This window comes from Macaca mulatta, chromosome 7 (assembly GCF_049350105.2).
Source record: "Macaca mulatta isolate MMU2019108-1 chromosome 7, T2T-MMU8v2.0, whole genome shotgun sequence".
In the NCBI taxonomy this organism is placed as follows: domain Eukaryota; kingdom Metazoa; phylum Chordata; class Mammalia; order Primates; family Cercopithecidae; genus Macaca; species Macaca mulatta.
In genome coordinates this window covers 30354061-30370019 of record NC_133412.1, presented here as the reverse complement: position 1 = coordinate 30370019, position 15959 = coordinate 30354061, and positions in this window count along the sequence as shown.

Below are 15959 nucleotides of genomic sequence, written 5' to 3'. Positions count from 1 at the left end.
AAGCTTTCATTGCAAAGGAGGAGAATGCCAAAGGAAAGCAAAAACATAACCCAAAAGGGATAATCTTCTGCATATCTTGTGAGGGGAAGGGGTGACCTACTGGTATAAATTCAAAAGATACAGAAAGGTGCCATTTCCTGTCTTCCCTGTGGAGCTGCCTCTCCCACAATATGTATACACACACACACACACACACACACACTCTCTCACACACACACACACACACATACCATTACTGATGCCTGAAATTCCCATAATTGACATTTCATTCCTTTTGCCTGAACTTAACGGGATCTGTTTCAACAGTTAAAATGTAAACATCCTGAAGGAGGGAGGGGCACATAATAAATTTGATCTATCATTACATACATTATAAATGTGTATCTAATTGTTTCTTAGGAAAAACAGAGATGCATAGAAAGGAGGCTACTGGATAGATATGATCTCTCTATACTAATGGGATAAACACTTCTGTTCCAAGGAGGAAGAACTTCTCCAAGGGTGACTGTTGACTGAAGATGCAATGCAATGCCTTTGTGGTTTGCCTTGGGATGCCCTTGTTCCTGTCTCTATGACAAGAATGATTGAGTGTCCTGATGGAAGTCAAATCTCCAGGTAGTGAGCCCCAGAATGTACAAGACATTGGGCCAGGAAATGCTGATGACATCAAGAAGGCGGGATCTATGCTCTTCAAGAGCTTGGTATCTTGTTGTGAAGAGAAGACATTAATGTCTTTAGGAAAATCCACGAGGCCAGGCAGTTAATGATAAGTGAGGGATGGAGACTCAAGCTGCAAGGTCAAGGAAAGGAGTATTCACTTCCATTGAGGATAAGCCCCATTTCTCAAAGCTGCGGCAGCCTCAGCTTTAAGATTTGTAGCCTTCGTTCAAGACTAGGGACTGAGTCTACCTAGAAAACAACCAGCAATATAGTTTTTAAAAATCTAAATGACTGTTTCCCCAGTCAGTTAACCTCACAAAAAAAAGTATGTGATAGATATACTCTGGAGAATTAAGCCAAGGATTGGAGATAGATGATAGCTAGACTGACAGACACATAGATAAATGCGGGGACGGGGTGGTGACAGAAAGAGGAGCCATGGAAGGAAACACTGGCAAATACTTCCTTATCTTCTCTAACTGATAAAATAAGGCAGAACACATTTTCAGGTGTTCTTTCATTTCTGATTCTGACAATTATGAAATCACTAGCACAATTTGGGAGCTTTTCAATGAAAGCCTATTGAAGCATTTGTATCACTTATGGATTTTTACAATGGTTCATTTTGATTTGTACTTGCTCTATAATTTTGAGGACTGGGTTAATTATCTGTCTTGATGTTATAAATACACATTTACTCTAGAACAGAGGTCTATATATTTCAGAGAAGGTTTCCCCACATCACTAATAGTTGTGTTGAAATCTTGCCACAGATGAGGCTGTGTGGATATGGTGTCGATTAGAGAAAGCTCTGGGCCAAGGATCAGAAGATCTTGTTAACAGTGTCTAATCCTTGCTCTGCCTCTACCTCAACCATCTCAAAGGTTTCTCTAAGTTCTGGTCTATGATTGTGCTCAATGGCTAATTTCTGGTAATAATATAAATAGCAACTGTTTACTGAGCACTTACAATATGCTGAGTAGATGAGTCAAGCACTTAACACACATTATCTCATTTATGTCTCATAATGACCTCATAAGGTCAGATTAGGAATCCAGTGCTCAGAAAGTGATGCCCAAGATCCCAAAGTCAGTAAGGGGCAAAATCAGAATTTGGACTGTAGTCCTTGTACATAATACTGCCTGCATAGACAGCAGACCAAATAACAGGGGCTGAGTTGAGGCAGAGTGAGAAGCTACAGACAGAAAAGGCCTGCAGCTCTGCCCTAGCCTACAGTCTCAAATTTGACCTGCCCTAATGCTAAGGAGTACATGAAAATTAGAACCTCCTACAGACTTCTGTATAAATCATGCAATAAATCATCAAAAGAAAATAAATGCTACTTTTTTAAAAGAAAGAAAATAGACAGTACAGAAATTCAAGTTACTGCACTTGCAAGGGTCTTCTCTGATGTAAATAAAATAGTGATGCAGATAAGCTTAAGTAAGTAAATAGATGAGTGAATTAACAAATGAAACTGGTGATGTGATGGAGAAGAAGGAGAGAAATGTCACAAGTAGCAATAACATTACCAAAAATTAAATGGTTGGGTTGGACAGCACAATTGGTTCTTATTAATGACTTCAACACTGGCTAGCCTTCGTGGCTCACAGTCAGCTGGTTCCAACCCACCTTTCTGGTTTTCTCTATCTCTGAATCACTGGATAGTATTTTCTTTCACTCCAGTCCAGTAAACTCACTATCCTTATCCTTTGTATTCTTTGCATTTTTATTTTATTCATATATTTCCCCTAAAGAGCCTGTCTTTCCTCTTTTCACCCACAGCCAAAAACCCTGCCTCCCTCCAAAGTCTGGCTGAAATCCTGTTCCTTTTCTGTCACACCAAGAACAGGACAGGGGGGTTTCCAAGAGGCCTGCCAGTGGTTAGAGCAGTCAATGGAGATGTTGACAGGCATGAATTTCTCTCACATTCACATGAGTGGTTTCTGTTAATTTTTGATGTTGCAGTAAATGAGGGCTACCCAGGCAGACTCAGTCTGTCTCACCAACTCATCTGGATTTAAAAGGCTTTCACGTGTCCCTAATGAAATGTTGGTGTCTTGGTCTCAGGCTGAGCATGAGCCAAGAGAGAGGGTGAACACAATATCAGTGATAAAAACAGTTTTTCCCTACTGCCAAGATGAGATCACTTAACCCTCTGTATCTTACACATTTTCCTCCAAAGATACCTTACATTCTCTCCACACTGTTTCTGCCTCTGCTTGTGTTGGCTCCTCTGTGTGCAATGACCTTGCCTTCCCTCCCTACTACTTTCTCTTCCTCTCTCTGGCTAAAGCCCTCTCATTCTTCAAGACACACCACTCAGGCATCACCCCTCCAGGAAGCCATCTATGACTCTCTCAGGGTTAAGTGAAACTTCTGCATGCTCCCACAATATATTATGTGCCTCTCTATAACTCTCCTCACTATATGAATTTTTATTTATTTGTTTAGGTATCTGCCTTCCCCAATAACAGTTAGATCCTGTACAAAGCTGCATCTCTTTCATCGTTACGTCTTTTACAGCCAGGAGAGGGCCTGGCACATAGTTGGATTTAATGATTTTGCTGAATAATTGAATGAATGAATGAATGAATGAATGGGCAAAAAAATTACAGAGTTACCTGTCAGGCCAGATGTGCCCTCTTTCTTCTAGGATGGAGCTCTCGAGACTAATGCTCTGAAGACAAGCCCTTATCATGTATAAACAAGAAGTCTGGCATAAAGCCTCTTTAACAATCAGAGGTGGATGGAGCTGCAGAGGAAGCTGCCAGGAGACCTGCACCCAGGAGCTGTCCAGGGTACTGAGCTAACTAGGCTGTTTCCATTCCTAACCCAGAAAGGCTCTCTGCTCTGGTCATGTCTTGTCTGCCACCTCAGCCTGACTCAAACCTTGAAATCTGGCAGTCAAGTAATCCCCACCGGTGCACTAGCTGTCTATGCTCACTTGATTCCTGCTTGCCACTGGCCATTTTCCAGATCAGTTACTGCCCTGACTCAACTGCTTGCATTTACCGGCTCTAGGCTGGCTCCCTGCCTCAGGCTTTCCCTGATCTGATCACTAGCACCTGCTGAATCCTTTGCTATTCCATAATCCAAAAGCCAGTTCCCTAGCAAGTTTCAAATCATGCCTCTGAACTGCCTGTGCTGAATAGGAGAGCCACAGCCTCAGGCTGGACAAGATAAAGCTTGGGAGGGAGGAACTATCATGCAGCTTGGAAACAGCAATCTCCTTGCAAAGGGAAGTCTCATGCTGCCCAAGGCAGAATGTGACATAGGTGGCTTCTGTAATATGCCATCTGCTATTTTCCATACCATCAACAGTAACATAGTGGGCAGATAATGGAAGGGAGCTCATCACTCCTGGACCAGGAGGGCAAAGGTAAAAGGAATCCAGATGCTGTCATCCAGATAGGACTTCTTGCCTCACATTAGCTGTGTGAGTCAAAGATAGGATATCTATATCCTAGATATAGATATATAGGATAGGATAGGATAAGGTTTAAATTGCATCTGCTGTCACCACTATATAAATTAATTAAAATCAAAAAAGTGGATAAAATTAGAAGTTTTATAGAACTATTTTATTTCTTTTATTTGAACTGCCTACCACTTGAGCCAAAACACTTTCAGCAGATTAAGGGTCTTGAAAATTTTAATTCACATTAATTTAAATGTTCCAGGCTTTGTCTTAAGGACCATCTTAAACACTACTCACATGTTTCTTACTAACCATAGTTTATTGCTGATGTAATGTAGCTTTCTATATATAATTTTCAAATAGAGCACCATGCTCCATCCTGGTGAAGTTTTCCAAGTACTTTCCTTATTTACCATGCTGCCTCTGCTGGGAATCCTCAGTGACAAAGAGTTCCCAAGCCTGTCTTCCCCACCCCCTGCCCCAATCAAAACCTCATGCCACATGGTTTGGTTATAGAATAGTAAAGACAACACCTCTCCTCTCTATCCACTGAAGCTGAAGCTCCACAAATGCTGGACCAAGGAGTCCCCAGGAACTGACACACCCTTCCAAAGCATATTGCAAGGCTACCTGTTTTTCTTAGCCTCCTGCTCTCACCCAGCCCTTAGATCTAGATCCAGTCATAACAAAAGTCCCCCACAGACAACACTTCCCAGTTCAACAGTCCTCATCAACCGTTGTAAGCACCCTTTGAACTAGGGCATCTTTCTCAGAAAAGTCCTTCTGCCATCCTAGAAACCCTTTTCATGAGACTATTTTTCCCTTTTTCTATCTCGTTGAGTGTATATATGCATGAGTGTATATGTACCTACGCATAAGTCAGCTAGGAGCAACTACTGATTTGCAGGTCACAGAAGATAAGAGAATCCTACATCCTTAGCCTAAGGTCTTAACAGCCGGGTAATTGCATACTCAGGGGCCAGCAAAATTTGCAGGTTTCTCTCCCTTTCTGCTTAGCTTTGGAAGTGTAACAACCACTGAGTTCAAAGGACACCCTGGCCTCGGAGGACTTAAGGGGTGCCGTTAGGAAGCTGACGACCTCGGCAGCTGTCAGAGCTGAAAATTGGCTGACTTGTGCCTCTTGGCCAGCCCCCTCACATCTGTGAAAGAAACCAGTCATGCTTGAATCACTCCTCTTTTGTTTTCTTGGATTTTAATCTTTCCTGCAAGCCTAGAGGTGTTGATTAGGGTGTCAGAGAAAGGGAAGGAAAACATGATCTGTATCCTCTTGCCCACATCTCCACATCTCACTCTCATATTCCACTATCAAACAAGGCAGCCAAAGCTTGCAGCTGGAATCAGGTACTTTCTATGTCTGGAGTCGATCACCCTCAAAACATCAGTTCACCTGTACAAAGGTGTTGTTACTGAAAGCTAAGAATACTTCTAATCCAAAATTTAGAGCAAGGACAGCTCATTTTAAAGGGATCTGCTTTGCTTCACTGGATAATTCTGAGCATCCTCTTTTTTCTTACTACCCCTTCCGCAACCCTAGGCCCCTGGTTCTCCCATGTAAACCACCCAGTGCTTCCTTCACCTGAATGGCCCAGCCCTCTGCTGAGCATTTCCTTACTACATCCACTATTCCTGCAGTGTTTTAACCCTCCTTTTCCCACTTTGTAAGCAGCCTCAGAAAACTACTGCCATAAGCCTTCTCAGGTGAATCTGAAAAGAGGCTGTGTTCCCACAAGCCTGGTAGAGAAAGAGGTCAGAACTCAAAAGCAGTGCCAGGACTTGGCTCTGACATTAACTATGTGTGCCTCCTCCCCAAGTACCTTAATGCCGCCGCCCACAAAATTACAGAAAGGCTTAAAGGCCTTTCCAACCCTGAAGCCCCCTGCCCCATAACACCACTCTAAATATGAGTTTCACCTTCAGTATTCTACATATTTTTAAAACCTCCACCTATAGTGCTCACGTCTAGCATACATGCCTTTTGCCTTATTTGTTCTTTTATTTGTGTGGACTTCTAAAATTCTATAGTTAATATATTTTAATAAATAATATAAGTCATAAGAATATGGCTAAATCAGGTTTTTGCATTTACGTCTATATGATATTCAGATGAATTCTGAATGTTTTAGCCAAATAGTCTGTATTTATAATGTGGAGTATGTTGATCTACAGAAATATGTGCATATTTTACCATCAATAAGCAAAACATTCCAAACATGACTCCTTTGAAGGTTTTGCCATCAAGGAGACACATTCTGATTGAGCTTTGAACATCTGCCCACCCCAGTATTTCTTGCTGCTTAAATAACTTTGCATGGCAAATATTCTTGATGATGATGAATTATCCCTTTACCTCCAGAGAGGGCTCAGTTTTGAAAATCCATCAAGATTCTATCGAAATGCAGAGCTTAATGTTTTTGTCATCTTTGTTTTCCAGGCCATGAAACTAAAATTTTCCAAGCTTTAATCTGTGAGGTTAGCACATCCTAAAAGTTGTCAATTTTTTCCATAAATGCAAAGCTTGTTTTTGCTAGTGAAAATAAAACAAGATAATAGGTAGCTAAGGCAGGAAAGCAAACTGAATAACAAGTACAAAATGTTTAAAGGTGATATCTCTTTTAGATATCTAAAATTATATTTCTAGTTTTTCTTTAAGTTATCCTTTCTTACCAACAGAGATACTAAGCAAATGATATTAAACAGAGCCATGTGCTAAATTAGCTACCATGTTTGCTTTTAGAATTTGGAATTCATAACTCAGTTATAAAATCGCTGTTGGCTTTTTCCACTACTCTGCCTTCTATCCCTCTAGGATAGGAAAAACTCAGGCAAGCATCCTGAAATTGCCAGGGGGTAGGTAGCAGAATGTGCTTCTGACCACTAAAATACTCTCATTGTTCACACACTAGCCACACCACTGAGCATGTGACCTCTTTCCAACACTGACAAGTGAACATGAACAGCCCTGCTGACTTTGATTGGCGGTTCACTGGGTCTCTGACCTTGAATGACATTGCTGGCAGATTTTGATTGGCAGGCTGCAGCACTGCCGACCACCTCTAGGACACATGTCCACTCTTCAGAAATTAGCCCTTATCTTTTCAAAAACACTCTTATGTTTTCAAAACATGGACTAACATGCACCAAAATGTGACTGCGGTCATCAAACACAGGCTGGAAAAAAAAAAAAAACAAGAAACGCATGATCTTTAACTTACAACCTTCAGATCCCATTGCAATTGACATAACCAGTGATGCAGCTGGTCAGGCTTTGGCTGCATCTTTGTGAGACCAAATATCAAAATTAAATGAGAGAAATTTAGACAGTCATACAGATATGTTGTCTATAGGACATCAAATATTCAGATACTTGGAGCCTCTGAATGGTTCTTGACATGCAGACAAAACACTTGGATGACTGGTAAAAGGTTTCATTTTTCTCTAGATGCTTAGGAATACTCAAAGGAAGCCTCAGTCCCTGCTCAAAACCCTGATTCTGCATGTGCCTGGGTAAGACAGGGGCTCATGGTGCCTTCCCACTGTTCTGGTGAAAAACTATGCTGACTTTAACCCAGCACTCTACGTAGCCTCCAAATGTCTCCCTTAATAAATAAGAATTTACTTTCAAATTAAAATGCCGTATTTTAGTTTGTTTAAGAAACTGTTGCCTTCCTTATAAAATAAAATCCAAATGCTCCAAAGCTAGCAACAAATGTGAAGCTCCCATACTCCTGTCACAGGAGTATGGTATAGTGTACACCTGTGCTCAACTTTGGTTTCTCCAGAAACTCCACCAAAAGGAGAGTAAAAGAATTACAAACTTTCAAGTGTAAAGAAAATGGGAAGAAGACAATGGCAAGTGGGAGACAGCAAAAATTTTTGGAAGTTGGAAATTTGGAGAAATTAACAGAGATAGTGTGATGGCTAAATACCAGGAAAGAAGAATAAGAACTAAGCCAGTTCCACCAAGAGCATCTCAGAAAGGCCCAGGAATTAGAAACTCCCAGTGTCATGCAAGAAAGTGGAGTAAGAACTGAAAACAGGACAAGTGGATGAATGTCAGTATAAGAGGTATTCAGATTCCCTGGCTCCCTCCCAAGCAGACAAGCAACCAGTCCTCTTTTATTCCCCCAAAAAGAGGTTTATTCTATGGAAAAATAGACCAAAGAAAATCTAAACTTTTAACACAGGAGTGAGCAAGAGTTCTGTAGTGAAAGCAGAGGAGAATAAGAAAAAGTCTACACCCTGAACAGCAAACCCCAGCCGCCTTCTGCCAATCAGCTCAGATACTGCTGGCAGCCAGGCATGGAGTTCCCTGTCGCAGGTCAGGTTCCCTGGGAGATAAGCGTAAAGCGAAGATTTGTGTGCAGAACGTGTGTTGGAAGTGCTGTCTAGATCAACACCTGTGTGGGAGGGAAGGGAGCATGGCTGGGCAGAAGAGGAGGTGCTGCGGTGACAACAAAGGACTCAATGAATCCCACAGGGAGCTCCAGAGCTAGGATGGTCCTTCAGAGTTCCCCATGCTGAAGAGAGATGCCAGACCTTTGTATTCCCACACCAACCAGTCACTAAATGTGAGCTGCTGTCTTCAGCTAGAGGCAAACACTCCAGCAATGGGAGAAATGACTGATTTAGTCCTCAAGGAGTGAGGAGGAGATCTGGAGGTGCAATTTGGGGATGAGCAGGATACTATTGCTGTCCTTGTCAAATTCCACTTGTCAATAATCAGAATAAAAAATATACTGTAACAGGGAAGACAGGCTGGTAACTAAATAACTTTAATAAAGTAAGTTACGTGCTCACCAAAGTTATGGGACCAAGGTTTAGTTCTGTGAGTGGGGAAAAGAAAGTGTGGAGGTCCTGGAGTATTTTTCCATGTTGAAGATATATGAACTGGATGTGGAAGGATGCATTAAAATGTATCCACTGGAGTAAGTAGGGAAACCTGCACCAGATGGAAGGAAGAGTAAGCAAAGGAACGCATGTACAAAAAATTTGATTAAGTTCAGTGGGGGTAAGTAGTGAAGCAGAAAGGGGTGAGGACATAAGTCTCTAAGGAAACCTTGAGTGGAATGAATTTCTCTGTACAATAGAGAACTAGTGAAAGTTTTTAAGAAGAGAAAGAAACTGACAAATGCCATGTGTCCAGATTTTACTGTCAGTGATTATAGAAATGATTGGAATTGGGAATGACTCGAAGTGAAACATGAGTAGGTAGAAACTTTATGAAGCTCAGGGGGGCAGTATAAAAGGGTTTTGCATGCTGGAGATTCAGATAGGCCTGGGTTTTAATCCTCACACTGCTACTTACCACCTAGGAAACCTTGCACAGATCACTTAACCACCCCAAACCTGCTTTTCATCTGCAAAATATGGCATACTAATACCTGCTTTAAGGGATTTTGGAAGCAAATAAACGAGATAATATATATTAAGTGCTTAGTACAGCACCTAGGACAGAGCAGGTGTTTATTAAATGAAATCTGATGGGTAGCAACAATAGTTAAGTGCTGTGGGCTGGGATTACTGTGTAGGCAGGAGAAATGAGAAGGAAGGCAAGGAGTTCGGGCATGCTGTGAGAGAGACTTGTAAAGAATTGAGAGAAGTTGGTTTTTATCTATGAAAAGGAAAAGAAATAGGGGTAGATTCAATGATACCTTCACAGTTTTACGTGGAACAATGGCAAGACCAACTGTTAGAATTATGCACATTTAAGGGTTGGAAGTATCGTACAATTTTGAGACATTTGATTTTAATATGGTCCAGATATTTAGTCAAACATTATTCTGGGTGTGTGGGGTGGGGGTAGGTGTGTGTGTTTTAGGTGATCAGCATTTGAATTGGTGGGCTGAGTAGAGCAGATTCCTCTCCCCATTGTAGGTGAGCCTCATCCAATCAGTTGAATGCCTGAATAGAACAAAAAGGGTGACCCTTCCACAAGTAGAATGAAACTCCTCCTGCCTGACTTCCTCAAGCTGGGACCTCAAAATATCCTGCCTTGGGACTCAAGTTGAAACTAGCCCTTTCAGAGTCTTGAGCCTTCCAGCCTTCACTCTGGAACCACCCCATTGGCTACCTGTTGCAGGAAGTCAGGGACCCCGAATGGAGGGACCAGCTGGAGCCCTGAGGAACATAAATTGTGAAGATTTCATGGACATTTATCAGTTCCCAAAATTAATACTTTTATAATTTCTTATGCCTGTCTTTACTGCAATCTCTGAACACAAATTGTGAAGATTTCATGGACATTTATCACTTCCCTAATAATACTCTTATAATTTCTTATGTCTGTCTTTAATCTCTTAATTCCGTTATCTTCGTAAGCTAAGAATGTATGTCACCTCAGGACCACTATTGTACAAATTTATTGTAAAACATGTCTGTTTGAACAATATGAAATCAGTGCACCTTGAAAAAAACAGAATAACCATGGTTTTCGGGGAACAAGAGAAGATAAACATAAGTTCTGACTGCCTGCAGGGTCAGGTAGAATAGAGCCATATTTTTCTTCTTGCAGAGAGCCTAATAATGGATGTGCAAGTAGGAGAGATATCGCTGAATTCTTTTCCCAGTAAGGAATACCCTGGGGAAGGAATGCACTCCTGGGGGGAGGTCTATAAATGGCCGTTCTGTGAGTGTCTGCCTTTTGTGGTTGAGATAAGGACTGAAATACACCCTGGTCTCTGGCAGTACCCTCGGGCTTACTAGGATTGGGAAATTCCAGCCTGGTAAATTTTGGTCAGACCGCTTCTTTGCTCTCAAACTCTGTTTTCTGTTAAGATGTTTATCAAGACAATACATGCACAGTGGGACATAGACCCTCATCAGCAATTCTAATTTTGCCTTTGCCTTGTGATCTTTGCTGCCCTTTGAAGCATGTGATCTTTGTGACCTACTCCCTGTTTGTACACCCCCTCCCCTTTTAAAATCCCTACTAAAAACTTGCTGGTTTTGCAGCTCAGGGGCACCACGGACCTGCCGATATGTGATGTCACCCTCAGTGGCCCAGCTGTAAAATTCCTCTCTTTGTACTCTTTCTCTTTATTTCTCAGACTGGCTGACACTTAGGGTAAATAGAAAGAATCTACATTGAAATATTGGGGGCTGGTCCCCCAGAGAGCTACCCAAGTTCCAAGGGTGGAGAGAATTTCAGGGAGGGGCAGGTAAGCAATGGGCTAAGTGTCCATATAGCTAAATGAAAATGAGGGTCAATAAAAACACTTAGAATTTGGGTGACCTTGATATAAAAAGTTGTAATAGATTAAGAAAACTGGATTGCTCCACAGGTGCTTTTATAAAATCTCTCACTTTAATACTGCAAATGTCATCAAATATTTTTAGACAATATCTTAGGGGAAGGTTGAAAGCAGAACAAATCACATAAAATTATCCTTGAAAACACAAGTGTAGGCAAATACTTGGAGAATATCATGGCTGGGACCAATCCACTGCACAGTCCATTTCTCAGAACCAGGGATTTAGTCCTGGTAGGAATGGTCTTGGTTGTCTTTTTGTTTCCTGTGTCTGCTGTAATGAATCACCATAAATTGAATGCACTAGAATTTATTCTCTCACAGTTCTGGATACCATAAGCACCGGGCTGAAACCAAGGTGTCAGCAGGCCTGCACTTCCTCCAGAGGCTCTTGGGGAGAATCTGTTTTCCTGCCTTTTCCAGCATCTAGAGTTAACCACCTTGGCTCATAGCCCCTTCCTCTGTCTTCAAAGCCAGTGGCCTAGCATCTTCTTTCTCTGATTCTTCTTCCCTCTGCTTCCCTTACGTGGCTTTCTTGGTGTGTGTGTGTGTGTGTGTGTGTGTCTGTGTGTGTGTGTGTGTAATCTCCCTCTTATGAGAATGCATGTGACTCCATCTAGAGCCCTCCTGGATAATCTCCCCATCTTAAGATCCTTAGGTTATCACACATACAAAGTCATTTTCTACCATATAAGTTAACATTCACAGGCTCCAGGGATCAGGATGGGCATATCTTGTGGGAGACCATTATCCAGCCTACCACAGTTAGTAACGTGAAGACTGTGTTGAAATATCCACGCTAACAACCCAGCAGCCCAGGTCCTAAACTCAAGCATCCAAACTCAAGGATTTGAAAGAGAAGCACCCTCAAACGCAAGCCAAAACATAACCAGAAAAAAAAAAAGTGTAGGCACTTTAAAGAGAGAACTGGAGATAAGATCTCTTTAAGAAAGATAATCCACAGTCGTGAAAGGCCTGTCACTTAGCAAGAGCTGTGAGCCAATCAGATGCTCTGTCAGAAGGCAAAGCAGGAGAAAGCCCTGCCTAATTGGATTGGCTGTCTTAATGGGCCAGAAGTCAAGTCAGAATGAAAACTATACTCAATTCAGCCACCTGAAATTGGTTGTAAAAAGGATGCAATAAAATAGGTCAGTTTTCTGAGACTGGTAAGAGGGTCCATGCCCAAATGGACTGAATGCTTCTGTCTTTATGTGACTGTTTGTCACCTTGTGACTATAGCCTTCAACCATGCAGTGTGGGTGAATCTATCTTATTTTTAAAGGGTTAAAATCCGGTGACTGAATTAATTCATTCTGAGCATCCTTCCTACCTACTGCCAGTGAGTAGAATTTATTATGAGTTTGACCAATTGCGCCAGTTCTCTCCCTGCTGAATGACACAGCTCATCAGCTCATCCTCTTTAATATGTCAATACTGAAGTGGAGACTTCTGTGAATGCCTTCCTCCTGAGGGTCCTTCTATTGGTCTTGACCTGCCATTGCTGGTTTACTCTTTCCAAAAATATTTACAGAGTACCTGCCATGAAAGGCACTTTACATAAGTTCTAGCTCCTAAGACTCTCACAACGGAATGGACAGAATCAAGAAGATATAGTCTCATATTGCCCAGATTCTGAATTCTCATCACATTCTGGAGCTGTATCAAGCCTACTGTCCATGTGTGCTATAATGAATTGAATAGTATTCCCCCAAAATTCATATCCATCCAGAACTTTACAATGTGATCTTATTTGGAAATAGGATCATTGCAGGTGTAATTATTTAAAGATCTCAAGATGAAATCATCTTAGATTTAGGGTGATCCCTATATCAAATGACCTATTGAGAATACTATCCCCCTTGCCAATATATTAATATTAATAAATCTCATAATAAATTAAGAGCATGTCTGTTTATCCATAGCCTTATAGTAAACATATTCCCAGTACATTTTTGTAGTTTTCCATTAGGTTTTTGGAAGTTGACAGTTTGTTTGTTTTGGTGACATTGACCTTCTCCCTAGAAGGCTTTACTTTGTGTCTTTCATTTTCTTCCCTAGCTGACGTGTTAGTGGCATTGCCACATGGGTATCTGCTTAGAAGGCCAGCATTCTTCTTACTTTTTTTGCCAATAGGTCTTCAGGTTTATTAAAGCTAAAGACTGTGTTTATAGCAAACTACCATTTGGACTGAATTGACCAAACAGTTGATATGGCATTTCCCTACCCTCGCACCTAATTGTATGTTTGAGTAAAGAGACCAAGCTGAACAACTGTTTCGATACCAGTTGAACTCAATGTCTTAAGTTCCATTTAAAACATAGCCTTATGTTTACCTATGTCACCAACTTGTATATCCCACACATGTACTCCAGAACTTAAAATAAAAGTTGACCAAAAAAAGAGCCTTACCAACTAGCCAAATAGTAAAGGTAAAAAATAAAATAAAATAGAACCTGTTATGTATTATAGGCTGATACACCCACTAACTTAGGGTGGTTAGCTGATTTGCCCTCAATCCGTCAGATCACAAGAGCATCTAGATATGTAACAGAAAGGCAGATAAAGCAGGCAAGAAAATGCCCACACTGGGAAACAAACAAGGGCTGAGAAAAGAGATCTCTTAGCTGCACCTAGAGACTGAAGTGAGATACGGTTTTCAGCATTACTAGACCCAAAATTCTACTGTCCAAGGAAAGGGACGAGGAACTCTATTCTGCAAAACTGCACGAAAAATTTGACCCAGATATGAGAATACCACCAACATGTCATTTAGGGAAGATAACTAAAGAGAAAGAGCAAAGGCTTGTGGGAATAAGGTCAATTTTATCTAAACAGGAAAGTGCTCACAAAAGTACGGGAAGAGCAGCCGCAGTTCAGACAGGAAATCAACAACATGCACAGCTGAGGAAGGAGGAGTCAAGACAAATTAATTCCAACACAGTGTAAAATTCTCTGGACTCCAAGAAGACAAATAGAATCAGGGAAGAGGACGGGAGCACAGACTAGATGTCAAGGATCGCGTTAGGAATATTAGTTATATTGTTAATTTATTGGTCCATTTTATAGTTGAGGCTCAGAGAGCTTAAATTGCTTGCCCACATAAACACAGCTGATAAGCAAATTCAAGCCGAAGTCTGTCACGTTCAGAGCCTCTGCTCTTTCTACTGCATCAATGTTTCTCAAAGTGAAAACTGAGGCCACCTGCATCCGAGTCACCCAAAGTGCTTGTTAAAAACCCACGCCCAGTACTTCTAAATCAGATTCTCCTTAGGTGGTTCTGTGTACTGTACCCCCTACAGGGCCTCCTCTCTGAGACAGGCCTGTCCTCTGGGAAAAGTAGAGAGGCTCCTGCCTCCTACAATGGCCCTAGTCCCAGGAATCACCCAGTGTATTCACAGAGTCAGATCTTGAAAATAAGGACAAAGTCCAGCCATCAGAACTGAAGGGACCAAAATGTAGAAATGAGTTGAGAGTCCAGCAGCCTCACCCATTAGCAGGCTCAAGTTTCACCCTAGAGCCTCCACATACAATACGAGAAGGAATCAACCAACTGACCAAGGCCAAGTGGTCAGAACTGTGGCAGCAACCAGGAGGCCAAATATTGAAAGTCAGTTTGTTCTCTCTTCCTCTGTGTAAAATTCTCTGTGTTTTTTAACTATCTCCTCCTCCAATTTTCAGCTTCCTTGTCTATAGTCATAACAATAGCTGACATGTACTGAAAACCTCTAGTATGCAAGGCCCTATTGTAGGACTTCTACACGTATTTATCTATGTGATTCTACAACCACTTGAGGAAAAAGGTACAATTTATATACCCATTTTACAGATAAGAAAACTAAAGCACAAAGACATTAAACAACTTGCCCAGGGTCACCCAGCTGGCAAGTATGTCACCCACCCAATCTGGAAAGTATGTCTTCAGAGCCATACACTCAGTCATGACACAGTACTTCCTCTCTGACTGTAGCTATGGTGCCACGTTTCACAAGCCTAACACTTGGTAGGAAGCTAGAGGTGGTGCCATTTTGGGACTCAAATTAGGACTCAAAAACTGCCCTGAGTACATATGTCTGACCAGCTATGATAAGGGAGACAAAAAGATCTCAGCGAATTTGATCTAGTCAGATCAGATTCTGTTGTGACCGAGGGTATAGACATGTTCCCAAACCATCAGCTAAATAAACAGAGGAGCCAAACTCCAGCAGATGCATGCAATCTTGTCTTATTTACCATGAGTCCAGGAAGCATCACAACTTCTCCTAGAAGCCTGTTTTGGGGGAAAAAAATTGCTTGGAAACAGAGAGATAAAATCAATAGGAAGGTGGAATCTTTGAAGAGTTCCTCAGTCCAAAAAAAAAAAGACAGCAGCAGCAGGACGTTCTGGAGGGTTGTCTTCAGTGGCTGAAGTGCCTACAACTGACCAACAAGGTAAATCAAATCTGCTGCCAATACATTCTTTTGCTGTCCAGATAAAACGGCAGACTAAGCTGGTGAACTTTCACCCTTCACCCGCGCTCTTCAAGCCAAAGTACAGATTAAAAAAAATCAATAACCCCAATCGATGGGAAAATATTTTTAGTCTCTAACTGAACGATATGTTTTGACAAGGC